General features: G+C 45.8%; 1 long non-coding RNA gene across 1 annotated transcript; it reads right to left on the bottom strand.

Annotated features, from left to right (window-relative positions):
- Positions 1 to 12,941: 12,941 nt before the first annotated feature.
- On the bottom strand, positions 12,942 to 21,033 carry LOC137208914 (uncharacterized). The gene is made up of 2 exons (XR_010935830.1): positions 20,761 to 21,033; positions 12,942 to 15,202 (listed from the first exon to the last, which is right to left on the bottom strand). It is a non-coding gene; the product is annotated as an uncharacterized lncRNA (long non-coding RNA).
- Positions 21,034 to 23,781: the final 2,748 nt, after the last annotated feature.

The raw sequence follows: 23,781 nt of genomic DNA, 5'->3' as shown, positions 1-23,781 counted from the left end.
GGATGATGCTTTGTAGTTCTCTGTTAAGTGAAAACTGCAGGGACCATTCTATTTTTGGAGAAAGGAAAAATGTATATATCAGAAGGATTATAGACGATTTTCCTTTTTTTCCCCTCCCCCTAGTTTTGGCCTATCTGTATTTGCTAAAATTTCTAGTATGACTATGCATTTCTTTGGTAAGAAGAAAAAAGGGGAAGAAAGCTTTTTTTTTCAAAGTAGTACTGTTTCCTAGTTCTGTTTTCTGGAGGAAAACTAGAGGAACATCTCTCATGTTGTGATGCTCTGTAAGACGCATGTTTGGAACAGGCTTGCTGGCTTCAGGACAGGAAGTTGGAGCTGAATAGAATCAGAGCATCTCTAGGCCATTTATCTCCTCTGCTTCTTCCTTTTTGTCCTGCCTTGGCTTGAAGCAATTAATGTAAGAGCCTGAAAGCCCAGCGGGTCCATCCTTCTCCCTTCCCTTCCCATCCCAACGGACATGATGGTAAAGGATTAGGTAGGAGATGATTATGAGGCTTGTCCTGAAACAGCGGCTTCTGAGTGAAGCCCCCTACTGTAGTGTGTGTGAGAAGTGACAAGAGGAAAGACCAAGAACAATTGCTGACCCTGACATCAGGCTGGCTTTTAAAAGACGGCATGTTCTTCTCAGGATAAACCAGCTTCTCAGAGACAAGGACTCAAAAGCAGTGCCCCTGTGTCTTGTGTATACACTCCTTGAGATTTATTTGGCTTTTTGCTATTAAGTTCAGCCCTTGGAAAAATTCATCTCAGTCCAGTTTCTTACCGTGTTTCTCCTCTTTGCAGACAGGCTAAGACAGACGAACATTTTTCCACTTGCTTTCCCTAGCTTATAAGCCATGAGGAGTGAAGGGAAATGTTTTCAAGGGAAAAGAATAAATTTGGCCATGTCAGAAGTGTTGTCTGGACTTGGGGCCATGAGATGAAAGAGATGTCTGGTCAAAATAAAGACAGGCAGGAAAAATGTCATTAGGGAGAAGGCAAGAAATCACAGACTACAGGAGTCCTGGGCTTGGCAAGACACAAATGAAGCTGGCCAAGTGCCTCATTGTCTGTTGAGATGGTTCTTAAAGTATGGCCCAGGGATCTGGGTGGGTCGTGAAGATTTCCCATGTGTTTCACAGAAAACAAGGAAACAGGTATTTATTGAGGGTCCCCCAAATGCAGGATGCTTTGCATATGATATCTCATCAAGCCTCACCACAACCAGAAGAAGGAGCTGTTGTTACCCACACCCAATAGGTGCAGAGATTAAGGTTCAGAAGGGTTGAGTAACTTGCCTGAAGACACACAGCTAGAAAGCAGAGGAGTCTGAATTTGAACCCACACGGGTCTGACTCTGCCATGCAATTTCCTTAGGTGTCAATAGTTATAATATGACAAAAGTAGATGAGAATATTTAGGACTGTGCTTTTGTCTTGGCACCAGTCAGCTCCAACTATCTTCCAGAAGCACTTGTTTTGAAAACTTTAAAGGCTTTCTATTTCTGCCATAGATCAGTTGTTTGCTTTTGAGATTGTAAACAAAGGGTCACTTCATAGTGTCTTCCCAAAGCAGGACCGGTTTCCTATTTACTCTTGTGAGAGATTTTTAACTTTATTTTATTTTGCTTTGGCATTTTGCACTGGTCAGCAGAAGAGGGGTCTGGACTTGCTTCACTGGAAAGGATAATGGCTAGACCTTTTTAAGAGGCTCTGCTCATCACAGTAAAGATCTCCCTTCCCTTTATCAAAGGTTTGGGGGCCATGGATAGCAATTGCAGGGCTTGGTTATTTAAGAAACAGATTTTTATAATTGATTCTGAAGTACGTTCAAACGAACAAGGACATTGCAAGAAGAGTACCAAGAATTCCCATCACCCCCTCACCCCGATTCTCCATTTGTTAACACGTTACTTCATTTCCTCCATTCTTCTCTCTCTCTCTCTCTCTGTGTGTGTGTGTGTGTGTGTGTGTGTATCTACCCATTATCATTATTCTTTTTCTGAAGTATTTGAGAACAAGCTGCAGACGTGATCCCTCACACCCCTAAATACTTCAGTGTGTAACGTCCCCAAATCAATGACACTATCTTAGGTAACAACCACAAATCCTCCAAATCAGGAGATGACACTGCTACAATAGGACCATCCAATTCACAAATCTCACTCAGAATTTGCCAAATGTCCCAACACTGTTTCTTTTTCTTTCCTGGTTCAAGACCAGTCCAAAAGTTCATGTTGCTTTTGGCTGTCACGTTCCTTTATTTCCATTCAATATGGATCAGTTCCTCAGTCTTTCCCTATCTTTCTTGACCTTGGCAGTTTAAAAAGGGTACAGATCTCTCACTGGGTTTTTCCAATGCTTCTTCACGTGTAGGCTCAAGCCATGCATTTTGACAGGAAAACCACAGAAACGAGGCTGAGGTCTTCTCAGTGCATCTCATCAGAGGCTCACGATGTCAAGCTTTCACCCCAGTGGGATAGACCCTCTGTCATCTGGTCAAGAGGTGTCTGCCAGACTTCTCTACTGTAAGCTCGCCAGTTCCCCTTTGTGGTTGACAAGTATTTTGTGGAGAGATAGTCTAAGTCTGTGCTAGATCTTATTCCTCATCAAACCTCTACCCAGACTTAGCATCTCTGCATGCCTGTACCAACGGCCTCTAACATGGTTGCCGAACAGTGAAAATTGATTTCCATCATTCCTTCTACCTTTGTTTGTGGACATCTTGTGGTAAAGAAGAGTCACCTCTTCTGGTTTACTTGTCTGTCTATTTCTGTCTATCTAACTATCTATCTATCTATCATCTATATCTATCTATCCATCTAATCATCTATCATCTATCTATCTATCTATCTATCTAACCACAAGTTTACATCAACACTTCCAGCTACAGTCTGTCACCTCAGGATTCTTTCTAATCTTTCCCTCTTCCATATTTGTAAATTCCTTCTCCCACAGTGAAAAACTTGGCTCCAATTAGCCCCAAAATACTTACCTTTTCACTCACTCCCTTTTCTGTACCCTGCAGAGTTTCCAGCCCTGTCACCACCATCTCAGCCCACGGCAACTTCCTGGGTCCAGGGCCCTTCATCACCTCTTTGGCCCTGCTGCCTCTCAGCCCCCAGCCATACTGGTACCTCCAAGGGAATGAAAGAGAAAGGAAGATGAAGAAGAGGAGGAGGAGGAATTTGTGACCTTGGTCATTTTGTTCAGGATCGTTCTGTCTTGCTTCCCTCTGTACTTATTCCAGTCTGGGAACCACCCTCACTCCTAGGCTATGCTAAAGGGATGGACCTATTTTTATACTAAAGGACTCCCACTCTTCCAGGTGGTTGGATGGCGGAGAGTCAAGGCATTGGTTGGCCAACAATTGGTGAGATGGTTGAGTCCTTTCTATCAAGGACTTGAGCCGAAGCTGGTGGCCTCTAGGCAGCAAAGCTGGGGCTTGTGCTGAATGACGCAGCAGCCACTGCACGCAGGAGGGTGGCCAGTCTGCAGGGAGCTGGGGATCACAGGCATGGGTCCAGCTTAAGCGGAGCATGACGCTCTTACAACTTGGGGGTCCGCTTTAAGAAAAAGATTATGGATACGAGTCTATAAACTTGTAGGTTTTAGATATTCCTTGCTCTTTCCATTACTGTTTTAATTAAATTAGCCCAAATGGCTCTCTGATTCTTGCACCAGGAAGCCAGAACCCTGAGCATTAAAGCATTGACAACGAGCAGACACTAGCTATTTTTTTCTTTCGATTTTGAAGGCCAACTCAGCTGAACGTTTTTGTCCCTGAAAAATAGTCCTCTTAACTAGACCACTGAATTGCCAGATAAGGTTTGGGACTTTGCAGCAGTAAACAAAGAAGAATCGGAAGTTATAGTTTTGGCATCGCTACCCCGGATTTTTAGTCTGGCTCACGAAAATGCCTTCTAAATCAAGTGTCTGAGTGTCCTTCAGGATTACTGTTGATTCAAGATTACTGGACATGCTTTAAATCCAATTCCAAATAACTTCAGAGTTCATGTCAGAAAAAGTTTAGAGACTCGCTAGCAGGAGATAACTTTTAGAAGTAAAAATTAATCCCCCTTACAGGAGGCAGTGGGCCCCAGGTGAGCAAAAGCAGACTGCTAATTAGGGAAGCTCCCCAGGGTTAGCTGACTTGCCAACAGGGGGCAGGGGAATGGGGGGGTGGAGGGGTCCCTCCAGCCCCCTCCCCTCTTCCTCCATCCCATTCTTCTCCCATACAATCCAAGGATTGTTAGTGATTTGGGGGACCGTTTAGGAAGGATATGGCAAAGTTAACATTGCTGATGTCAAAAAGAAGAAAAACCGCCCAGTGCTAGAACAGGAGGAAGCTTTCTCACTAGCTAGGCAATTCCGGGCTCAAGTTCTAACTGTACTCACTCACTCACTTTCCTGAACATTGGGGTCCCTCTTCTATAAAATGGGTGTAAAATCAACACCAAAAGCTCTTTGTAAATAGCAAAGTAAACAACAAGAATTCAACCACCGCTAACAGTTCTGGATTCTGTATGCATCAGGCTCTGTTCTGAGCACTTACATTATTTCATTTAATCTTTACAACAATCACATGTCTAACCATATGACATACAAGGATTATTATTCCCATTTTACAAATGAGGAAACTAAGGCACAGAGAGGTTAGATGATTTGCCCAAGGTCATTTAACTGATTAGTTGTTATTTTTATTACATTCAAAGACACTGGTTCAGAAAAGACTGAAGTGACTCGCTCAAGGTCACGGCATTAGTCTGATGAAGGGATAGCTTTTTAGTTTCAAGGGGAAATTAGCAGCAGGTTCTTTTTTTTCTTTTCTTGGTACGCGGGCCTCTCACTGCTGTGGCCTCTCCCGTTGCGGAGCACAGGCTCCGGGCGCGCAGGCTCAGCGGCCATGGCTCACGGGCCCAGCCGCTCCGCGGCACGTGGGATCTTCCCGGACCGGGGCACGAACCCATGTCCCCTGCATCGGCAGGCGGACTCTCAACCACTGCGCCACCAGGGAAGCCCAAGCAGCAGGTTCTTTTCCCAATAAAGGGGGAAAGCTGAGACTTGGAGGACATGGAAGGCTTATGAGGGGTGGGCAAAATACGCCCAAGGTCCGATAAGGCAGGAAGAAAACTTTCAAATCCTTTCTCCAGCAGGCTGGAGCACAGGGGTGTGGAGAAGGGCCGAAGGGCTCTAAGATTCTGGTACTTTCTCCTCTGGAGAGGAGAGGAGCAGCCCTTCTGTCTGTGGAGCTTAGAAGGCCAGCGTCAGCAGTGTCCACCCACAGATGGCCTGTCACCTCAGCTGCCCCGGAAACGTGCCCCGCGGGGGCTCCCACTGAGTGGCTGGGCTGCCCAGGCACAAGTAACCACCACCCTTTAAAAGCACAGCGCTGCAAGTAAGACGCACTTTTACATTTCAAGCACAGAGTCTTCTACATTCATATTGCCATGTTACAATGAAATGGCATCAGCTAGTTCTTTGTGTAAGACCTATAGGCCTTGACTAATTGAGAGGACAATTTGGTGACCTCCCCCCAAAGGAAAATCTTATTATAAAGAAATAGTGCTTGGAGGATGTTCAAGCCCCCGAAGGATATCTGCTGGGGACCCTCTCAACTCAGTTCCGTGGCTGTTCAGTGGCAGAGCCAGGACTAAATACTTCCTTGGACTTTGGAGCTTGGCCTGTGGGATTGTTCTGACGTGGGTCCAATCCCAGGTTTATCTCTCACTCACTGAGGGAATTTGAGCAAACTACTCATTGTTTCTACACCTCCCTTTCCTCCAGGGTCTGTGGTGAGGATTAAATGAGATAATGCCTGTGAGGGCTCAGCGTGGGCCTGGTGTGGTGCTGCAGGACTGTTACTGTTGTCTAATGTTCTTCCTATGGCTCACGAATAATACTCCCGATCTCATTCTTTTGAAGTAGTCTTTTGTTTTTCCTTCAATTTTTCTGAAGTATAACTGACATACAATAATCTGCACGTACTTAAAGTGTACAGTTTGATGAGTTTTGACGTATGTATATGCCCATGAAACCATCACCACAATCAAGATAATGAACATATCCACCACGTCGCAAAGCTCCCTTGTGCTCTTTTATAATCCACCCCTCCCCCTCCCTCCTTGTCCCCCAGCAAACACGAGTCTGCTTTCTGTCACTATACATTAGCTTGCATTTTCTAGAATTTCTATGGATGGAATCCGACTGTATGCACTTGCTTTTTTGTCTGGCTTTTTTACTCAGCATAATTATTTTGAGATTCATCTATCCTATTTATTATTGACTTGTTTTTTGGGGGGGTATCGTCCTTTTCTCCCTCACATGATGGACAAAGTATTTCCAAGTGAGAGATGTGGACCCGTGGAGCACCTCCTCAAGGTCCTGGCTGCGGTTCCTAGGCGTACACTTGCGGCTGCCTGAGGTTTCTAACACTTGCGCTCTGAGCACTCAGTTGCTCCCTGTGTCCCAGTAGCATGCAAGTGCAGGTGGCTCAAATGCAGCAGGACTTCAAGGGCACACACCAGGCAGCCTTCTCACATGACACGTGCCCAGACCCCATCCCCAGGATTCATAGGTCTGAGGGGTGGTGTGGTTGAAGAACGCTGTTCTCAAGCAATGGCACGAATTTCCTAAAGTCACCTGGGCAGTAAACATTAAAGCAAAAGGGAGGGAATTAGGGCAGCACCTGGTGGTAAGAATCACATTTCATAGATAAAAATGAGATGCTCTGTAGTGTCTGAAATACATTGTAAGACATCTGTGAGGCATCATGAATGTGGTATCTACAGGTTTTATGACCACACGTGAAAATAAATCTGCTCCCTGGGCTTATTTCAGCATTCTAAACATATGTGACCAGAGTGCCACCGAGTATTGTGTGGACCAGGAAATCAACAAGGGTGGTGCCATCACCTGCCTCCACATGAGATTCCAGAAAACCACACCCGAGAGGCACGGAGATCAGTATCGAAAATGAGACACTCAAGTTACCACAAAGAGCTATTCTTGCTTATTCCAAATTGCTCTGTTTCTCTAAGCAGCTATTTTCATGGCAAAGCCAGCCTCTTCCCTAGCTATGTATAGGGATAACTCAGCAACTTAAAAACAAGTGGGAAGAGAAAAGAAATCTACAAATAAGCTCACACGCCAGGGATAACCCTGGGGGTAATTCAAAAGGTAGTGCAAGTTGGTTATTTTCCAAAATATCCGGCCTCTTTGAATTCCACCGTTGGGTTGGAAACCATCATGAGCTAAATATACACGAATGTTGGAGGGTCACTTTCTAGTAAGCGCTCAGTGTTTATAAAAATAGGGATTTAGAAGCAAAAGTCTCCTCCGTGTCTAGCGGTGGCGGTTCCCTGTGCTGCTGTTTGCTCTGCTCTCCAGGGACTGGGTTTTGACGACAGATGAGGGGAAGCGCGGGTCTATTTTTAAAGGTCTCTGGTTTTCTGACTGTTGCCAGGGAGAAGGTGGACAAAAGAGGAGCACAGTAAAGGAAGGTCACCTCAGACATTGGTTCAGTGAGTCAGTTAACGATTATTTACTGTTTCTACTGCCCGAAATACATTGGATCTACCCACTTGGCTCCATCTCCTTGGCTGCCATATTTATTTGTCCAGGAGGCCATTATTTTTCACCTTGTCTAAGTGGACTTCCTGTTTTCACTGGAGGCTCCTCCAGGAGTCCATTCTCCATCCTGCAGCCAGAGAGAGTTTTTCATTCCTTTTTTTGTTTGTTTTTTTTTATAGTTTTGCTATTTATTTATTTTAAGCATTTTTATTGGAGTATAGTTGCTTAGTTTCTGCTGTACAGCAAGTGGATCAGCTATACGTATACATATGTCCCCTCTTTTTTGGCTTTCCGTTCCTTTAGGTCACCACAGAGCATTGAGTAGAGTTCCCTGAGCTACACAATAGGTTCTCATTAGGTATCTATTTTATACATAGTATCAACAGTGTATATATGTCAATCCCAATCTCCCAATTCATCCTGCCCCCCACCTCTCCCCGTTGGTATCCATACATTTGTTCTCTACATGTGTGTCTCTATTTCTGCTTTGTAAATAAGATTGTCTAGACGATCTTATTTACAGAGAGAGCTTTTCAGAAGTGGAAATTGGACCAAATCACACCCTTGATTAATAGAAAGGCATAGTAAAAGATCTGGAAGCATACCTATCCTACCAAACTCTTCATAGTGGGTGTCCCCAGGGAAGGGGTGCAGGAAGACCTGAATGTTTTTACTGTGTGGTTGGAATTTTCTATAGTGAGCCGTATTTCTTTCATGATTTTGGAAGGATCTCAAATGTTTAATTTGGTCCCTCTGTGCTAGGAACACTTAATCTTGCATTAGAGTCCTAGACACTGAAAATTCGAAGAGTTATGCTTGTTTGTTATGGCCTCGCAGGGCAGAAGTTGTGATCACAGAGTGGAAGTGATAGGGGATTTGAGCTTTAAGAGGGAGCTTGCATAAGCAGAGCTGCCCGAAGATTCACTGGTTGGCCAGCACGGGTGGTGATGGCCAGGACAGGCATTTGGGCTGAGGCTGGGTGCCTTCTGCTGGAAGTGGTGTCAGGGACTTGAGTGCCACATGCCCTAAGGGTCCCTGTATTTCTGTGATTCCACGTGATGCCCCAGAAGGCAGATGTTTTTTTAGCCTAACTCCTAAGGGGATATTCTCCAGGGGCCTTAGTCCCTGTCTGCTTGCTTTCTTTTGTACCTCCAATTTCTATCAGTCAATACATTTCTAGAAACCTTGAATTAACCTCTTAGCTTCATGTGCCAAGAAGGTTATGGATGGTGATTCTTCTGCGAGGAAAAAAGCACACGTAAGATGCACATGGATCCAAACTGGGTACTAGAAGTGGAAAGAAGAAGGGACCCTGGAAAAGTAGCTAAGGAGAAGCAGACAGCACAACATTCCCTGCTAATCTCGCTTCAACCCCAGAAGCCACTTCGCTGTAACTCCATTCCCGGTGTGCGTGCCCCGCTGCCTCTGGCCGCTCACTTTCTGACCCCAGCTCCTTCCCCAGGCAAAGACCACTCCCTCATGTAGCTCCTTGTATGGCTTCTGGAACGGAAGTCATAGTGCCATCCAAAGGGATGACATAGCCTTCGAGATGTCATTATTCCTATTCTGGAATAAATAGAGATATTAATCTGATTGGAAAAGCACTTTGTGGAGCCTCCCTTGTTCCCTGTACTGTCCCAGACATTTACAAGTTGGTTGAACCATGTTTTTATTTTTTCCACTACCCCAAGGCCATACCATTTTTCTTTTTAATATACAGATCATGCCTTGCTCAGAGTAAATGCTCAATAAATATTTGTTGAATTGATTTTCCCGTTCGGAGATGTGGCAGAAAGACCCTTTTGCTTTATGTGCGTAACCGGGTAAACCTCGGGTTCTGAGCTGGATCAACAATAACAAATGTACCCCAAGGACGGGAGTGGGGGGCAAGGACAGGAATGTGAGCCGTAGGCAGGAGTCAAGGTAAGAATTTGAGAGTGTGTGAGGCAAGGAACAGATGAAGGCATGTATAGCCAAAGTGAGTCGTATGAGAGGTTCAAGGGCCAGACGTTGCCCAAGGGCGGCCGAGTCAGACTCCCCGGGCTCACGTGTGTCCTGTTCTGTGATGCACATCCCTTTGGGTAACTCAGTTAATCCCACCCACTGAGCCCCATCCTCATCAGTGAAACGAGGTGGCCCCTAGTCAGTGTGAGGATTTAATGAGGGAGCTAATATATTTGAAAACACTATACACTGTGAAATGCGATGCAGAGAAAAGGCGAATTAGCAAGATTTGAACGCATCTAGTGACCTTGCAGAATTCTTTACAAGTATTCTTCTGCCTCTATCCCTCTCCTGCAGTTTTATTCCCAGGAACCCAGTATCTCTGAGATGGAGGATCTTGGAGTTCCTCTGGCCTGTTCCCGTCCTGTTCTAGACTAGGAAATGGGTTCAAGAGATTCAATCACAAAGCGGCTAATTAAAAAACAAATCAGGACTTCCCTGGCGGCACAGTGGTTAAGAATCTGCCTGCCAATGCAGGGGACACGTGTTCGAGCCCTGGTCCGGGAAGATCCCACATGCCGTGGATGAACTAAGCCTGTGTGCCACAACTACTGAGCCTGCGCTCTAGAGCCCGCAAGCCACAACTACTGAGCCCACATGCCACAACTACTGAAGCCCATGCTCCTAGAGCCCATGCTCCACAACAAGAGAAGCCACAGCAATGAGAAGCCTGCACACTGCAACGAAGAGTAGCCCCTGCTCGCTGCAACTAGAGAAAGCCTGCACGCAGCAATGAAGACCCAACGCAGCCAAAAAAAAAAAAAAAAAGCAACGAATCAAATGGTATCAAACTGATCAAAGGTTGTCAGCATCAGACTCTTCTAATTTAAAGGTTTGCTTTGTTCTTTATTCCCCTAGTTTACATTTTACTTTGATCCCACATGTCATTTTAAGGACATCCTGATCACTATAGAAAAATGGGGTCTAACTATTGAGTTGTGACAGAGAAGCTCACTCAGCAGCCCCCAGACCTCTTGTCTTCCTAGTAATGATAATTATCGCAGCTCAGACCCTTTGACTCTCTGCTGCTCTGACCAGGCTACTTTGGAAAGGATGACCTTCCGCAGGGTCTGCATCCCACTGGTCAAGGCAGGAGGAAAAAATAAAGAGCCTCTGCTCCCCCGTGTCGGCAGGATCACCGTGCTCTCTCTTGCCCAAGGGCAAGTCTCCTTCGATTCTGTCTGGTTTCCTGCCCGGAGCCTGCTTCCTGCCACCCCTCCGTTTTACCTGATGTCTTGACAGAGCTCAGCCCCAATTCGATGGCAAATCCACCTGAGCTTCCCTGTTTGGGCGCTGGTTCATCTAACCGCACGGTACCCACAAACATGAGGGATTGATATGTAGCCGTGTGCGTGTATGTCATAGAGAGGTTACCTAGCGGAATGATTACAGAACCAATCCGAGAATGAATAAAACATGTCCTGTGTGGGGTTTTTTGTTTTGTTTTTTTAAACAAAAAGACTAAAACTGACAAACCTGAAGAAAGATGGGCACATTCTGTTCTGGTTTGTCCTTTTTCGAGCGCTGAGTCCCAGGAAGGCAGAGCGCTGGGCGGGGGAGGGCGGGGAGTGGAGCCAGTGCCACCTCATTTAGCAGACTTCCAAAGGCAGCCACCACCTCAGTTGTTGGGAGACATTTCATTCTGCTCGTGCCCACGGCCCCAAAACCCTGCCGGCCCAGCTCGGCTGTCCCCCTGCAGCCGTGCACCGTGATGCACCTGCCCGGGGCACCCCAGCTGCCCCTGAGTCCTGGCTTTTTTTTTTTTTTTTTTTTTGCCGTACGCGGCCTCTCACTGTTGTGGCCTCTCCCGTTGCGGAGCAATAGGCTCCGGACGCGCAGGCTCAGCGGCCATGGCTCACGGGCCCAGCCGCTCCACGGCATGTGGGAACTTCCCGGACCGGGGCATGAACCCGTGTCCCCTCCATCGGCAGGCGGACTCTCAACCACTGCGCCACCAGGGAAGTCCGAGTCCTGGCTATTGAACTAGTGGCCGCTTGACCTCCCCAGATGTCTCACCCTGCACTTCTTGACCCGGAAACCAGCCTTCTTGCTCTGCGATCTCTTGATACTGGCAAACCTCTTCCTGGCTGCCCACATCGGTCCCTCCCTACAAAGGCTGATTATGACAGTAAGATGCAAGGCACATTTGCCAAACCACCAAAGGCATTGCATAAATATATGAATGTATACATTTGTTAAAAACTGGCACACAATACTGCTAGTGACTGAATCAGAGCTGCCTGGGGAAACACAGATAAGCTATTAGCAAACTCGTTAATTTGTGGCACCTGGACACCATGAAGAGCATGCTGGTGTTGGAGGGCTGTGTGTTCTCACACACTCACTGGCTGTGTTGCTGCTGGAATAAGTCTCAGTTTCCTCTTCTGCAAAATGGGCTTAATAGTCAAAAACAATGCCCATCCTATTTACTTTATGAGGTTGTTGTGAGGATCAAAGAGTGTAAAGTTCTATGAAGCCTATAAAAAACACTACGCTTGCAAACAAGATTATTAGTCCCATAATTAGCAAAGTGCCTTGCTTAAACTAAGCGCTCACTAGACTTTAGAACTGTAGTTTGATTGTGAAAGAAAATGCTATTATTTCATGGCATTTTTTACCTGACATTCTTATCTGTTTGCCTCTTTATTACCTGTCTCCTCCATTAGACTCAAAGCTCTCTGAGAGCAGGAATTCTGACCATCTTAACTCAGAGCTGTAGTCCTTATGCCTTGGCTGGTTTTGGTACATTGATAATTAAGTAGTTTTGGAGTGGAGGAATGACAGCTTTCTGGTTCAGAGGGAAGCAATGGAGGGAGTAGTTAAAATGGGCTTAATTCTTGTGAATGCATGTTTATCTAACTAGAGCTTGCTGCTGGTGTAGAAACAAAAATATACCTTAGAAAGCGACCAGATCTCTTAGAGATGGAAATATGGATGGAAACACTGAGCATGAGGAACGGGTAAGAGAATTGTGAATTTTGAGTAGAGAGAAAACATTTGTTCTAAACATCTCCTAAAGGGCTGACTCCTTCTGGGTTGCCCCAGAAGGTAGATGGGACCTGCAGAGATATGGAGTTTGTTTTAGTTAAAGGTATTTGAAAATAGGTTGTCCCAGGAGGCATGAGTTTCTTGTCAGAGGAGGTATTCAAAAAGAGGCTAGATGTATTTGTGGAACTAATGTTGTAGGTGGTTGAGTTACCATGTTGCTAGATGAGATATAAGATGGCATCCATGGCCCTATTTAATCCTGTCTGTAAGGCTCTGGAGGCAAAGTCCAATATAAATAAATAATATAAAATAATAGGGAAAGAGAAAGAAAGGAAAGGGGAGCAGGGAAAGGAGGGGAAGACATGGGGACCTCTGCTATTTGCTTCCTTGAAAATCTTTTTCATCCACAATCCCAGGTCCCCCTTGGGGAACCTCAGACACCACCCACACTCAACTCAGAACAACCCATGGTTCACATGCTCCTTCTCCAGCCATATCTACGCCTCTCGCTGGGTCACATGGCCTGAGTCTAGCCCTCAGCTCCAGTCACCTCAATCCTTAGTCACCCCTCCCATCAGACCGTCCTAGGGGCAGCTCTCCACCTGCTCTCCTTTAGTATAAGCAAGACAGCTATTTACTTCATAAGAAGAGCTTTTCATGTATGACTTCAAAATACTCATACCGAGTGGGATTTGATAGCCCTCATAGATTGCATGTTTGTGTCCTGCCAAAATTCGTATGTTGAAACCCTAACCCTAAATTCATATGTGGCTATATTGGGAGATGGGGCCTCTACAAAAAGTGGTTAAGGTTAAATGAGGTCATAAAGGTGGAGCCCTGATCCAATAGTATTAGTGTCCTTATGAGAAGAGACACCGAAGTGATCACTCGTGTTCTCTCTCTCTCTCTCCCGTGTGAGGACACTGTGAGAAGGTAGGTGTCTGCAAGGCAGGAAGAGTCCTCACCAGAAACTGAATTAGCCAAGCACCTTGATCTTGCACTTCCCACCTTCTAGAACTGAGAAAATACATTTCTGTTGTTTAAGTCATTATGATATATTGTTATAGCAGAATAAGAAGATGAATACACCCTCTTAGAGGTAAAGTAACTTCAAGAAAAAGGCATGATTTGAACTTCAGTTCTGCCACTTCCTACCAGGGGGCCCTCGGGTACATTGTTTTTTCTCTCTGAGCCACAGTGTACTCGTTGGTAAAATGTGGATCTCAACATTTATCATAGAGAGCTACTGCGAGGATTAAGGGAGGAGTCTTATTAGGGTATGTGGGACACAGTAAAACTTTACCTTAGAAAACGTTAGATTTAAAGGAAGATACCTTTGTCTTGAGGCATGAGCATCTCTTGGTGTGATCCCTTGGAAGAAAAAAACAACAGCCATGACATAAACCACCTGCCCCCATCAAAGCTGCCTCCTCTGGACATTGAACTTGAAGTTCCCACTTGTTTATCAGTTACTCTTTGGGTTGGAAGAGTGTACATCGTCTACCAACAGCAGCCTCTCCTAACATCCACATCCAAGAAGTCCTTCATGTGCTCCTCTCCGTAGACTTTTGGAATCACGGCTCAGTGAATCAACCAGCCTGCCGGAACATTTACGCTCTCCTGCCCTCCTGAGCCCTGCAGACATAGGCCATAATTCCATGTGCACAATTTCCAAGTAACGATCATGGCCCCGGGGCTATAATTCATTCCCTGAGGCCACCCCCTGAAGGACACCTGGAGGTCCCCGACTGAGGAGCCAACCTACCCACTCAGCCCATGAGCACTGGCAGCTTGTTAGATCAAATCAGAGGCAGGGAGAGATTTATAGTTTATCTCAAAACACCCTGGACAGCAATGTCAATTCCAGACAAAGGGCAGGAGAGGGTACCTGGTGCCGAATTACAGGCCCCGCTTCTGAGGAGCAGCTGGCCTGAGTGCTTGCCCTGAACACTTCTCAGCATGCCGTCTCATCAGAGTGTGCACATCTGGACGCCTAGTAAGAGCAAGAGCTATACATTTTTCTTGCTGTTGAAGTATGGCTCCCCGGGGACCCAGCAGGTCTGGCCAGCACAGACACTTCCCGCATCCTGAACTCAAACAAGCCCACATTCTCCAGGATAACAGAGGGAGAGCTTCCAAGTCTACAAGCTGCTGTCAGCCAGGAATTCAGGCATCCTTGCCTCGTGCTGAGAGGAAGCTCTTAAACAGATCACTGCCTTGGCCGAGCTTAGCGGAGGAGGAAGTAGAAAATGTGATTAACATGTAACTATAAAATGTTGCAGCCATAAAAAGAGAAGGGAAAGAAGTTAGCACGTAAGTAATGGCTGTGTGAATGGCCACATCAAGCCACTTCCAAAAGCTCCATCTCACCGAAGAGCAGTCATCTTGTTTGCCAAGTGGAAACTGCCTTAAGGAATCTCGAAATTAGTACCATTCTGCCAGCAGCCACACGAACTGTACGGAGATTCTGACCACAGTCAGTTTGCTAGAGTCTCTGATGTCCTTGCAGTTGACTTCAAAAAATAGGACGCATCCTGCAGGAAAAATGATGGGGGTTGGTTGGCTGGTTCTCAAACTGCGTTGTCATAATCAGGTGTGACATGTTACAACTCATTTGTTTCGAAAGTAAAGAATTCATGCTGGGAAGAAAAAGAGAGAAAACATATTTGAGATTTCTCTGTACTAAACATCATCATCTCATTTACATTTTGAACTGATTTCCTGGAGGGAGAGAGAAAGAAGTTATTAAAGGGGAAACAAAGACCACTACAGTGATCAACTAAATGGGAGAAAAACCGCCTGCCTTGTGAGGGAACTCACACAAGGGAGGAAGTTCACCAAATGGGTCTAGGATGTCTAATGATAGCCTGGGGATTTCATGTTCTAGAAAAGGGAGTTTCTTTGTGATCATGCTCATTAAGGACTGAAGCTTATAGCTTGGGGAGGGTGGAATAAATCCATAAGTCCATATGTGTGAACCCATATCCACATTGTGAACATGCATTCTATGAAATATATGACGAATCCGTAAGTCTGTATATGATGAGTTAAAACAAATCCCACTTTTCACTGCGCAAGAGAGTCTTTCTTTATGTCCAATACCAGTTTTGTCTGGTTAGACCCAGTAGGGGTGAAACATGGCATATAGTTTTGATATCTCCAAGACAAATGATGCTGCAGGTGGAAAGTTCTTCTTTTACAGAATAGAGTCATTGAGGCAGAAATTGGGGCAAGTACTCCAAGAGTCTGCTCTGGGCAGCATCACTGCCGTGGCGGTAGGAAAAACATTGAGATTTGCAGACCTTGTGTATCGATGGCCCCTGCCTGAGCACGCATGGCGGGGGCTCCAGCTCTCCCATGCCTTCCCCGGAGACTTTTGGCAATGCCCTCCCAAGCCTGATGCTACATGGCTCGACCTTCTTCTGTGATAGCCTCTGGCTCACACCCCTTCTGATGCTTGCCCTTCCTTGCTGTCCTGGAGAAAACATTCTTCCCTGGTATGTCACTCCCACGGGAAGTTCCTCCAGTCCTGCCCTACTTGCAACAAGACACACACCTCATGTGCTCTGACTTCTCAGGCAAAAGCTCCAAGGCAAGAGGAAAGGTTGCACTGGGAGAATCCTGTGTCAAGGAGGAATATCTCGCTGTGTGAGCAGGGCTCTCCCCAGGTCCTGAAGGCCTGACCCTGTAGGGTAGCCTCTTCCCACAGCAGTGCAACCTCCCATAGTCTCTGAACCTCAGTTTCCCCTTCTGTGAAACAGGCATGGGGTTACTAGGAAGATTACCTGGGACAGCAAACAGGCTTTGAAAATTGTAACACACCTCTCCAATGGCAGGCGGCATTGCTATTACGACACATGAAGAAGCAGAGGTTTTGGAGTTTGGGGCCATCTTCCTGGGAGAAGGAAGGGGTAAAGAGGCTAGGACGGTGGGTTCTGCTCCAGATGCTGGAGTTGCTGTATAGGAGTTAAAATCACAACAAAGGAAATAACTGAAAATACGCACAGGAAGAGCTCTGGATGGAACAGGCTCAGGAGACTCAGGAAGTGACCACGAAAGCCTTCAAAGAGCAAAGAAAAATGGTAAGTATGCGCGTCAGGCTACAGAGATCTATGATTAAAGAAGAAATGTGAAAATGAATAACGAGAATTAAAGTTCTGCAGACAAGAAAAGGAGGGGAGGAAACAACCCCAACCCTCTCTGCACATACATCCTTCATTACATCCTTCTTCCGCCCTGGGAAGGAGGGAGGGGCAGTGCACAGCTTTGAAGGACCAAACGGGGCAAGTCGAAACCACATGGCTGATGAGATAATGAGAGGTTCATAAGAGCAATTTCCAGATCTGTCGGAGAATGTGGGCGTGACTAAGCCTGGAACATGATTTGGGGGTCCCCTCTAAGATGTTACTGACAGAAGGGGAAGCGGGGGATTTTAGGATCAGAAACCTTGCCCTGGAGGGGAAGGACCACTTCCGGAACAGATATCAAAGAACTTTCTCCTCGTAATTCTCACCTCATTGTTCAGAGAGGAAGAGGGATGGGGGATGGAGAGAGCAAGTCCTGACCAAGCCTGCAGTGGTGGGCGTGATCCCACTCAGTTCCTGGGGTCAGCTTCCCTGCCAGCTCCCCTTACAGCATGGAAGGCCAGTACCCGGTCCATACCATGTAACATTTGCAATAATTTGTATTTAACGCCAGCTGCTGTTTGAGCCACATTACTATTAATGGTGAGAGCTGAGGGAGTGATTCTCGAGGCATAGAAAGTTCCCTGAAGAAGCTTGGAGTCGCATCGCAAGGACCACACGTGGAAAAGAATGGTGTGACAGGACCTGAGCTTCTAAACAAGTCAGACCTGGCTTCTGATCCTGGGGCCCCTACCTGCTAAACTTGTCTCCTTGGAAAGGGACTTAACTACTCAGTTTACTTGCTGAGATTCAGTTTTCTCAGCTGTAAGACAGGAATGACATTACGTCCCCCAGAGGATGGTCAAGTAGATGACCTAAGGTAACAGGTGCAGTGCCCAGGGCTACACTGCAGTACTGTGCTCAAGAAAGCGGTTCCTTACCAGGGCATTCAGGGAAACCAAGGCAAATAGAATCTTAGTTTGCAGCTGCACAGACTGCACCTAACACTGTCATTTAGCCATTGAGGCAAGCTCAGAGAAGTCACCGTATTCTCCTTTGTCCCACTCCCATCTTTTTCAAGCCCAGGGGTGCCTTTTAAAAGTCAGGAAAGGCAAACTGTTTAAAAGAAATACCAAGTTCCAGGCAAATGCTGCGGTGGGCGGGTGAAGGTCTTAGCCCCTGGGATCCACCTCTGCCCTGTATTCACTCCTCTGGGGCCTGGTGGCTTCTTTCCTAGTTCCAGCCACTCCGTCTGCCCTGGATTAAACCTTCCCCATCCCTCTGAACTCTTCTGTAACGCCCGCTTTTGTAGTCCCAGAAGCCTTGGCTCTCAGGCTGCCCCTGAATGTGAAAAAGTCTCCATTTCACCTCGCCTAGTAGATTGCACTGATCCACGCTGAGGGGCGAACGAGGCTGAACTCATGAATATATCTGCAGCTCAGGAGTGCAGGAGGGGTGAGGGGTGAGGGCTGCAGGAGGGGGTGTGCAGGGGGCGGGGTGTGGTCACCAGGTTCACAGGCCAGCACACACCGTCAGGAGTGGTGTGACTGCCCCTGGCCCGAGAAGACCCCTCCTCACTCACAGACACATTCTCCCCAGGCTCGGGGGGAGAGGATGAAGCACTGGATGAGTTCGTATTGGCCCCCAGTCTTTGGCGGCCTCAACGTTGTAGCTGAGATCAAGGGCAGAGGCCCTGTGGGCTGAGTCCCTGCCGGCCAGTGGCTGAGCTGCCCCCATCCGCCCCTGCCCCCCTGGGCACGGACTTCTCACCTGGCAAACGTGACCAAGACCTGCTCACAGTGAGCAGAGCGTTTTATTTCCCTGTTGTGACATGTAGTATTTGAGCTGTGAGATCCCATTAGCTCTCCCGTGACCCTGGGGCTTTACATTTTCCATTGAATTAATTTTAACCAACATTTATTGGTTGTGTGCAAAGCTCTGGGCTCAGCACAGAAAAGCTAATGGTGAATTGGCCCCAGGGGAGCTCCCAGTGTAACAGGAACAAACCTGTAAGCCCAGGCTTCCAGTACCGGGCTGGGCGGGTCTGGGGAATGAGCAGCCTGCCGGAGGGCAGGGCAGAGGGACAATTCCTTCCACAGGGACTAGTGGGCCGTGTACAGCTGCTGGTTTAGAGACAGCTACAGAGAAGAGGGAGACCTGAAGTGAGCTTTCTTGGGAGGTCTTCAGACAGAAGAGGCACAGAGGAGGGGGTGCAGGCAGCCTGTGGCGGGTGGGGAGAGAAGCTGGAGAGGGAGTTGGGACCAGACCACAAAGAGCACTGGTTAATACTCAAACCTGGCGGCCAGGGAAGGGTCAGGAGTCTGATCTGTCATACGGTACGGAAACATCTGAGTGTACATGCATTTTTTAAGGGGAGACTATACATTTTATCAGGGACTCAGTGAGATACCTCACTGCTGATCTAGACCATAGGGGACCCATCAGAACTTTAAAAAACTTATTTATTATAGAGATTTTCCAAGTATACCAAAAGTAATGGACCCAATATACTGGCATCAAAATGCCCCACCTTCAGTGATGACCAGCTCACGGCCAGTCTTCTTTCAGCTGTTCCTCCACCTCTTCCCACACTCCCAAATTAATTTGACATGAATTCCAGACATCATATTGTTTCAACTGTAAACATTCAGTATGTATCCAAAAGATAAGGATTCTGAAAAAAACCCACAAGCTTAAGTCATCTAAAATGTTTAACAACATTTCCTTAATATCATCAACTATCCAGTCAAGTGTTTACATCCCCTTATTTTTATTATCAGTTTGCTTATTTGATTCAGGACCCATATAAAGCTTGTAAATTGGTCTTTAAAGCCTCTTTTAATTCATAGGCTCCCCTTTCATTTCTGTCTCTCTTTTTTTTTCTTCCTCTTGCAATGTTTTGTTGAAGAAACCTAGTCATTTGTCCTGCAGAGCTTTTCACAGGCTGGATTTTGCAGGTGTGCCCAGGGTCATTTAACATGTGCCTCTATCTGTGTCTCCTGTAAATTGGGAGTTAGAGCTAGAGATGTCATCAGATTCAGGTTTGATTGTTCTTTTTTTCCCCCCGAGACTACTTCAGGAGGGTCATAATGCCTGGTCGTCTCCCTTCCTGCCATCAGCATGATATTACGCAGGAAGAGAAATGCTGGGCATTTCAGAAAGGGCTCTCTGTAGAGCGGAGTCTGGGCAGAGTTAGGGAGACTTGGAGGCAGGCCAGCCAGTTGGGAAGCTCCTGCAGTGATCTCAGCAGCTGCTGCCTTCCAGCCTTGCAGATGATCTCTTGTAAACAAGGGCTGCCTTCCTGTCTGCATTTCAGAAGGCCCACTGGAGCTGCGGGCAACCCTCTGAAGCGACAAGCTTGTTTTTGTGACCTGGAGGGACTTGAGAGCCACCTGAGGTGCATGAAGCAACTAAATACAGCAAAAGAAATGAGCCACTTTTACGGCTATGTTTGCCTTTTTTCTGAAGCTTTGCTAGGTGAATTATATCTCCAATGTGCCGCCCCTCCCCAGAAACATAAAATCCCCAGGGGTTAGGAGGTGGGATGGAGCTGAGAACCCCCGTCTGTGTGGTTTGCTGTGTGTGTTTTAAACGAGAAAAACAGCAGCTGTTTTTTTACTAGCAAATGCTTAAACAGTGAAAAAGCCCCAGATTGCAATATCTCATCCTACTAAAAAGGTACCAGGAACTTAACGTTTGAAAATGGTTTCCAATCTCTTTTGGGACCAGGAATAGTCCTGTTATCTGTATGCCCATCAGCTAGTCTCTGACTCTCCTTGAAATGCAGGAAGGAGAGAGAAAGAGAGAGAGAGAAGCATAGCATACCTCTTACACATAAAAGTATCCAGTAATGTAATTTCTGAATGTGTAACTCGGCTTATTTTCCGATAGTCTTGAGTCATAAAATGAGACATTAATTTTAGAAAACACTTTGATTCTAGGATGTAATAAAATCATATTGGATGCTGTGAAACATTTTAAAGTGTGTTCTTAAAGGAAAATAATACACTTTGGATGACTATTAAGGAGTTCAGCTATTCAAAATAAACTATAAAATGCAAATAGAAATGTACCTGGACTATGTTTGCATTTTGGCACCAATACCTTAGAGCTCTGCTGTGACAACAAGAATGGCAGCTGAGGGCTTCCCTGGTGGCGCAGTGGTCGAGAGTCCGCCTGCCGATGCAGGGGACACGGGTTCGTGCCCCGGTCCGGGAAGATCCCACATGCCGCAGAGCGGCTGGGCCCGTGAGCCATGGCCGCTGAGCCTGCGCGTCCGGAGCCTGTGCTCCGCAACGGGAGAGGCCACAACAGTGAGAGGCCCGCGTACCGCAAAAAAAAAAAAAAAAAAAAAAGAAAGTAAGTCAATAATAGAGGAAGAGGTTAGCTATCATTTATAGCTGAGGGAATATTTTGTAATCTCACTTTTGTTATTCAGTAAGGGTAATATCAAGGTATTTCTCTGATTTATGAATATTGAAAGTCTATGGTATGGTAACCAGCTGCCAAGCTGATGCCCAGGGACTCCTGGCCTTCATGACTAGAGGGGGATATGTAGTCCTTCCACATTGCATAGGATTGGCCTGTGTGGTCAATAGAATATGGCAGAAATAATGGAAAGTCACTTCTGAGATTAGGTCATAAAATACATTGTATCTGTATGCAAGTGATTGAGGTTGGATTCTTATCTCACACCATAGGCAAACAGTTTACTCAAAATGGGTCAAAGACCTGAATGTAAGAACTAGAACTATATAAAACTCTTAGAAGAAACCTAGGGAAATCTTTATGACCTCGGATTAGGCAATGGTTTCTTAGATGTGACACCAAAAGCACAAGAGAACAAAAGAAAAAATAGATAAACTGGACACCATCAAAATTAAAATTTTTTGTGCTTCAAGACCAAAGTCTTGATCAAGAAAGTGAAAATAAAACCCAAAAAATGGGAGAAAATTTTGCAAATTATATTTGATAAGGATCTTACATTTAGAGTATATAAAGAACACTTATAACTCAATAATAAAAAGACAAATAAAGGGTCTGAATAGACATTTCTCCAAAGGAGATATACACATGGCCAATAAGCCCATGAAAAGATGCTCAACATCACTGGCCATGAGGGAAATGCAAATCAAAATCACAATGAAATACCACTTTACACCCGTTAGGATGGCTATAATAAAAAAAGTAGACAATAACAAGTGTTGACATGGATGTAAAGAAATTCAACCCCTTATACATTGCTGTATACATTGGGAATGTAAAACAGTGCAGCTACTTTGAGAAACAGTCTGGCGGTTTCTCAAAATGTTAAACATAGAGTTACCATATCACTGAGCAATTCCATTCCTATGTACATACCCAAGTGAAGTAAAACACAGGTTGACACAAAAACTTGTACATGAATATTCATAGCAGTATTATTCATGACAGCCAGAAAGTGGAAACAACCCAAATGTCTATCAATTGATAAATGGATAAATAAAATGTGGTCTCTCCACATAATAGAATATTATTCAGCACTAAAAAGGAATGAAGTACTGATATATGCTACCAAAAGGATGACCTTTGAAAACATTATGCTAAGTGAAAGAAGCCAACCGTGAAAGACCACATTGTACGACTGCACTTATATGAAATGTCCAGAATAGGTAACTCCCTACAGAGAGAAAGTGGATTATTTGTTGTCTAGGACTGGGGGGCTTAGGGAGAAATGGGGAGAAACGGTTATGGGGTTTCTTTTGGGGGTGATGAAAATACTCTAAAATTGCTCATGGTGATGGTTGCTCAACTCTGTGCATAGCCTAAAAATATTCACATACTATACACCCAAGTACTTACCAGCCTGCTTAAAAATTAGAATATTACCAAGAATATTACTCACTCCAGTGGCATTCTTTTCCTTTTCCCAAAGGAAACTCTGAATTTTATGTTAATCCTTCCTTTACTTTTCTTTCCATCTATTGTTTTCTAAGGTTTCTGGTTGTTTGTTTGCCCATAGCAGCCAGCATGTTTGCAGTGGGGAGGATTCTAGACCAGACTAACCATTTTCAGGTTTCTGGGTGAAAAATCCAGACAAGAAAAGTCTAATACCCATCTTCCCTCTCTCATGACCACCCTAAGTAACGTAGACTCTGGGTGGCATGGCTGTGTCTTGAAACAAATGCCATTAGTCATGTACCATTAAAGATCAAAGAGACTTTAAATATCATCTAGGCTGAAGATGGTAAATTGTCGTCAGAAGGCTGCCATTCCTGTGCTCATGCAGACATCACTAATCCATCAGGATGTTCTTTCATACTGACCTGTTTTGATCCCAGGGAAGAGATGGTGGCTGTTACTACCATCAATCAACCACAGGAAGGAAACTAACATTTATTAGACATCTACTATATGCCAGGGACTGTGCCAAACGCTTTACCCTTTATCTTATTTAAACACCACAATTCTCTAAGCACTAGTATCTCCATTTAGGGCTGAGGAAGCATCACTCAGAGATATTGAGTCACTTGCCCATGCAGTTAGCAAATGTCAGAGCAGAGATTCAAACCTGTGCAGTTGGGGAGCTGGGTGGAACCTGATCCCCGAGAGAAATACAAATTAATCACAGTGAAAAGATGCCACAAGACCACACAGAAGTCCATCTCAATCAAACACGTGAATGAAGCTACCAAGTAGATCCAGTTCCTCACCTAAGAAGGCACAGCCTCTCTCTGGGCAGACATTAGCCAGCAGCAACGGTATCCATGGGTGCCCGGGATTCTCCAACCCTCATTACTGGAGGTGATGAGAAAAAAGAGGGAGATGGGAAGCAAGGTGTCCTTTGGCAGCAGAGTCCCAGAGCTGACACCCCTGCAGTGAGGGGATCTGAAGGAGACTTCTTCTTTCCTGCCCTGTCTAATGTCAGGCTTGCCTCTAAGGAATCACTGGTCACCAAAACCCTCAGACACAAGTTTTTAACAATTTTGAAAGTTCCGGGCTATAAACTCCACTCTAGATAGGCCACGCAGAGGGCCTAGTTCAGACAGCTCTCACCTGATAGAAAATCCCAGGAGGCCTACGGATGTGGCCCACCCTGTAAAGCTCATTTGGGC

This window comes from Pseudorca crassidens, chromosome 16 (genome assembly GCF_039906515.1).
Source record: "Pseudorca crassidens isolate mPseCra1 chromosome 16, mPseCra1.hap1, whole genome shotgun sequence".
NCBI classification, from domain to species: Eukaryota; Metazoa; Chordata; class Mammalia; order Artiodactyla; family Delphinidae; genus Pseudorca; species Pseudorca crassidens.
The sequence above is the reverse complement of the archived record's forward strand: the minus strand, read 5'-3'. Positions and strand labels throughout refer to the sequence as shown.